The sequence below is a fragment of the Pteropus medius genome, unplaced genomic scaffold (assembly GCF_902729225.1).
Source record: "Pteropus medius unplaced genomic scaffold, Ma_sr-lr_union100, whole genome shotgun sequence".
Classification (NCBI taxonomy): domain Eukaryota; kingdom Metazoa; phylum Chordata; class Mammalia; order Chiroptera; family Pteropodidae; genus Pteropus; species Pteropus medius.
Genome location: NW_024342647.1, coordinates 2197984 through 2203647, shown reverse-complemented (window position 1 = coordinate 2203647; position 5664 = coordinate 2197984). Strand labels below are relative to the sequence as shown.

At 44.0% G+C, this 5664-nt stretch overlaps 1 pseudogene; it reads right to left on the bottom strand.

The window, feature by feature from the left end:
• Positions 1 to 2117: 2117 nt before the first annotated feature.
• Positions 2118 to 2236, bottom strand: LOC120605853 (uncharacterized; annotated as a pseudogene).
• Positions 2237 to 5664: the final 3428 nt, after the last annotated feature.

Sequence of the window (5664 nt, the reverse complement as noted above, 5' to 3'; positions counted from 1 at the left end):
GGTTCCAATTGGGAAGAAACCCCTAGGGAAGTAACACTTGAACTTGTCTTCGCCCATGAATATCAGAGTCAAATCAGTTTCAAATGTTTCCGTAAGTATGTGATTTGATGAACAGAGGACAAACAGTCCACATCGGCACAGAGAGCTGCTGGGCGAGAGGAAGAGCTTAGACCTGGTCGGGAGGGGCTGCTACAGAGACACCATGTTTACTTTTCTGCAGGTTATAAAGGTCTCCTCAGACCATTGTCTCGTTAATCCTTAAGACAGGCCAGTGCGCTATGTATGTCATGCCCACTTCACAGATGAGAAGACTGAGGGTCACAGACAGAGAAGAACCAGCCCCCAGCATTCAGATCCCTGATACGGAGTCGGGCTTGGGATCCAGGCCTTCCCACTTCCCTCTCCACCTTGCGGTCCCGGAAACCGTGCTGAGGGCCAGGCCAGGACCTGAGGGTTCCTTGTGCGCCATCGAACCAAAAGCAGCTTGTGCTTTGTCCAGAAAGGAATCTGAAAACGGCTGGTGTCACCGTGCTGGGACCCTGTGGGCTCAGGAAGGATTAAACTACAGCTCCACAGACTGAGCTCATTTCTCACTCTGTCTCATTAGGAGTGGCCGTCAGCGCCTGCAGCAGGGAGCCCTCCCGTCATCCACTCACAGCTTCTGTTCGCAGGTGACAGCCCCACCGGCAGCTCCATGCCACCTCTGACGACAATTTCTTGGAGACAAATAGTGGGGCTTTTTCTAAGAAGCTAAGATGTGCTGTTTGTTCAACCAATGTTTATTGAACACCCTGCTGCGTGTACCTGTCTGTGCGAGGGCCTTTGGGGAAGAAGAGAACAATCCTATTACGTGCCAAGCATGATACTAGATACCCTCTACACGGTATCTGATTTATTATTATCGTTATTGTTGCTGCTATTGTTATTATTGAAGGCGACCTTTTATTGAGCATTTATGCTATGCCAGAATTTTACCAGGCACTTTACACTTCGTATATAATGATAATGATGATGATTGTACAGGGCTTAATCGTGCCCCTCCCCATCTCGAAGTTCACACCCATCCAGACCTCAGAATGTGATCTTATTTGTAATCAAGTTAAGAGGAGGTCACAGTGGATTAGGGTGAGACCAAACCTAATCACTGGTATCCCTTGTAAGAAGAGGGAAATGTGGACACACAGGCAGAGACGAGAATGCCACGTGCAGACAGACAGACAGACACAAAGGGAGAACATCACTGAAGACAGAGGCAGAGACTGAAGAGATGCACGCACAGGCCAAGGAGCACCAAGGCCTGCCAGTGACCACCTGAAGCCAAAAGGAAGCAGGGAAGGGCTTTCCTCTAAAGCCTTTGAAGGGAGCACAGACCTGCTGACATCTGGATTATGGACTTGTAGTTTCCAGGACTGTGAGAGAATCCATTCCTGCTGCTTTAAATTGTTAGGGCAGCCTGAGGAAATGTGTACAATGATGCCAGTTGTCCTTTCTTGTGTACTTTCTACAGACAGCACCACGTGAGATTTCACATGAGTTTTCTCCTTTAATCCTTGTATTAAGACTTAAAGGCGGTTACTCCGAACCCCCTTTTGTGGATGAGGAAACGACACATTCGGAGAAGTGAGTCGACTTGCCTAAAGCACGGATGACTGAGTTTCTTCACCAAGCGGTCAAAGCAACATTCGCATTAAGCAAACTCCTCTACCTGGGGTTCGGAGTGGATGTCTGCCCAGCCCTAGCCCACTTTGCCAAACAGAAGTCCCATCTTAGCTCTTCATAAAGAAACAGAGGTCATAGGTTTTAAGCACAAGTCCAAAAGGTCTTGGTATCCCAGCAATGGGACCTTGAACAAATTACTAAATCTCTCTTAACCTCAATTCCCTCATCTATAAAACTAAGATAGTATTTATCTTACAGTATTACTGTAACAAATGAGATAATATAAAGTTTATGACACAAAATAATGCATGTTATTATTTATATCATTAGTCAACCAAAAATGAATTTGCTCTTACTCAGACTGCCTTTGTAGTGTCCCAGCATATATATATATATATATATATATATATATATATATATATATTATTTTTTTTTTTTTTTTTTTTTTTTTTTTTTAATGCTCACGGCACCTGGTCTTCCCAGGTGGTCTCCCATCTAAGTACTAACCAGGCCCGACCCTGCTTAGCTTCTGAGATCAGATGAGATTGGGCTTGTTCAGGGTGGCGGGGCCACAGACTACACCCACTATTTCATCTTCTGAAATGCCCCTCATCTCTGCATAAGAACAACCCTACATATGATCCAAGACCGTGTTTAAAAGCCTCCTCTTCCAGGGAGCCTCCCTAGATCCCTCAGCTGGAAGTGGCCTCTTCCCCCTCTGACAAGCCCAGGGCCACTTAGAAGACAGGGACACTTATAAGCCCTTTCCTTCAAGGACACCTGCACTTCCTGTCTGTGTCGCTTTCTTAAGTTGGGTGTCAGCTGGGGCATGATCTTGTCTTTACTTTTTAACCAAAATATACTTGAACACCTCAATTTCCCAGGATGGGGAAGTCCCGTAACTTCGAGTCTAGGGACTCTAACACAGCCCCTGCATCAGGGATCCTATCTCTATTCCCTCTTCCTCGTTGACTTAGAACTTTTATTTTTCTCAAGGCTTTGTTCATGCTAAGAGAAAAGCTATCGGTCGCGGGGCGCTTTTTTCTAGTTTATCGCAATTTATTATGTTCTGAGCACCACTCCAAATGTTTTACGTGGACTAACTAGTTTCCTCTTCACAGTAATCATATATCTGTTACTGTCCAATTTTTATAGGAACTAAATATATTGCCCAATATTTCACAGCTAATAGGAGGCAAAGTAAGGATTCTAACCCAGATTTAACCATAATACTATAATCCTAAAGAGCATACGGCATAGATTTCTCATTTTAGTTACTTGTTATCTATGAATATCACTTATCTCTTCCCAAACGTCTCAAGACGTGGCCATGCTGATGACCCTCTCACATGGCCTAGAAATGTGCCTTACACTTGTCAGCTGCACGGTCAATACCAGTTGAACGATTAAGCACAAAGCATTTCTCATCTGTGAATTGTGAACGATCATGCCTGCCACATTCAAGGCCTGTGAGAACGCAACGAAATAATGCAGATAAAGTGTAAATCCTGTAACCAGGCAAATGGTAGCTACAGAAGCTATTAAAAAATGCAGGCCTACCCTCGAGAGACACATCTTGGAAGGTGAGAAGCTCTTTGGGAAGAAAAGTTCACTATAAGACACCACCGACAGCCACCTTAAAATAAGATGGAAACTCGATTACAGTGACGCTTGCACAACTATGTAAATTTACTAAAAATCATTAAACTGTTCACTTAAAATGAATACATTATATCTCAATAAGGCTATTAAAAACAATAGGATGGAGAGAATAAAGGGAGAAGGTGGCATCGAAGTTGTTATGAGCCAGGCCATTTTATTCATAAGAGCCTACAGGTCGAAGCCTGAAGCCTTTGAAATATGCAAGGGTCCATGAACCCTGGGGGAAGGGGGAAATGCTAGGTTCAAAATACAAATAAATACGATCTATATAATCAAAATCAACTGTTTAACTAAATGTCTCTAAAATATAATATTATGTCGACGATGTCAACTGTGGTTCCATCTTGACGGTTTTAAAGAAATATATTTAATGTAAAATCTGAAAGTTCTTCACAGTTTCCCAAAGTCGGAGCCAAGGTCTACAAAACCTTGAAATGACCTTAGTTATATAGACAGAGTCCTGTCCAAGTACACTATGAATTTCTTGAGTGTAGTGCAGAGGTAGGCAAACTCTTCCTATAAAAGTACAGATTGTAAATATTTTAGGCTTTGTGGGCCATCTGGTTTTTATTGCAACTATTCAGCTTTGTCACTCTACCCTGAAAGCAGCCATAGACAATATGTCAATGAAAGGATATGACTTCGTTCCAACAAAACTTTACAAAAATAAGCGGCTGGTCAGACTTGGCCTGCAGACTGTGGTCTGCTGACCCCTGGCTTAGCAGCGGGGAAGCTGAGCCAGAGTGCTCCTGGTTCTGCAGCCACCACGTTCCATAAACCTGGCCGAGTCACCTTTTTGGATCTGGTTCTTTTACCAGGAAGTAAGGGAAGGAGGTTACTTTGAAAGTGTGCATCTCTTTTGACTAAAAACCACTGCGTTTCAGAAGGAGCAAGAAACTGGGGGGCTGGCTACGACTCTCTTCCCCCCTCCCAACATGTGCAAAACAACTTTCTCGTTTTTCTCTTTCTCTTTTTTGCTCCTTCTCTCTCTCTCCTTCCAGCCCCCAAGCTTGCTCTGCTGTCTCCTCCTGAGCATAACCCACGTGGGCTGTGCCAGCCGCCGCGCCTGCAAGACTTTCCAGCACCGGAAGCCACTACCAACCGGTTCACTCGCTGAGTTTCTCACAACCAAAATCCTAAGGAAAGAACCCCACCGTCCTACCTCATCTCGAGTCGGCACGGATCACGGGTTACCGTGGAACATAAAGATCTGTCACCTCCCATTCAAGGATCCACACTGCTTAATCCAGTCTTCTGTTGTCTAGAGTTGGGGAAAGAATGAGGGAAAAGGTTAAGTCCAAGACATGGATGTTTAGACGATCATCAAGGCTCTCTTGGGTTCTATCCCCAGATGTCAAGAGACCCTAAGGTTAAACAGATGAAATACAGACCTTATCAAGATGAAGGGTGCTACCATCCAGCTGTATTTTTCCTCAGTGACTCTGGCAAGTCACACAAATGCCCTAAGCTGTAGTTTCTTCATCTATAAGATGGGGATAATAATTGCTCTTTTAAGAATGCTGAAGAGGAGAAAATTAATATCAACAGTGGGAAATACGGTGGACACTTACTGTGTCACTGTTTCTCTTACTGTTATAATAATGCTGTCTATCCTACCTATTTGCGTAATTATTAATTTGAAGTAATTTAGTTAAATCTTTCTTGTTGACTATGTATGTGAGCGCCATCATACACAAAACATCTCTTGAGAAGTGGTCAGCCCCGGACACGTGTCTGAGTTCTGCTGCTGGTATTATTATTGTTATCATACTCCGTCTGGTGGACTGGCTCCAGACAGCTGGGGAGACACTGCACAAAACAATCTGCCTTAGAAATTCTTGGCAGGCAGGCAGGCAGAGCCAACGTCCTGCAATGAAGGTAATACGACTCTAAACAGATAGCCAGGGGACTTTTTTTCTATATTAAACTATTGATTTTTCATAAACTAAGAGCACAAAAGGCCAGTGAAAACAATTGAATCCCAGAGCAGGACTCAAAAAAATTAGACAGCCATTTGTCCCTTGTTGGCCACTTTCATGAAGTGACTTCGTTTTAGACAAATATAAAACTCTTTTATTTCTAGGAAGTAAGTAGAAGGAAGCAAGGAAGGAAGAGAGGGAAGGAAGGAGGAAGGGAGGGGAGGAGGAAGGAAGAAGGGTAGAAGGGAAGGAGGGGGAAAAAAGGAAGGAGAATAAGGAAGGATAGGAGGGAGGGAGGGAGGGAACAGTACGAGAAAATGCGCTGTGAACTGGAAGGCAGGAAACCTAAGTTCTAGCCTAACTCAGCCACGGAGCGAATGCCTTCCTTTGTTTCTGACATGCGGAAGTAAAACTTGATGTTCTC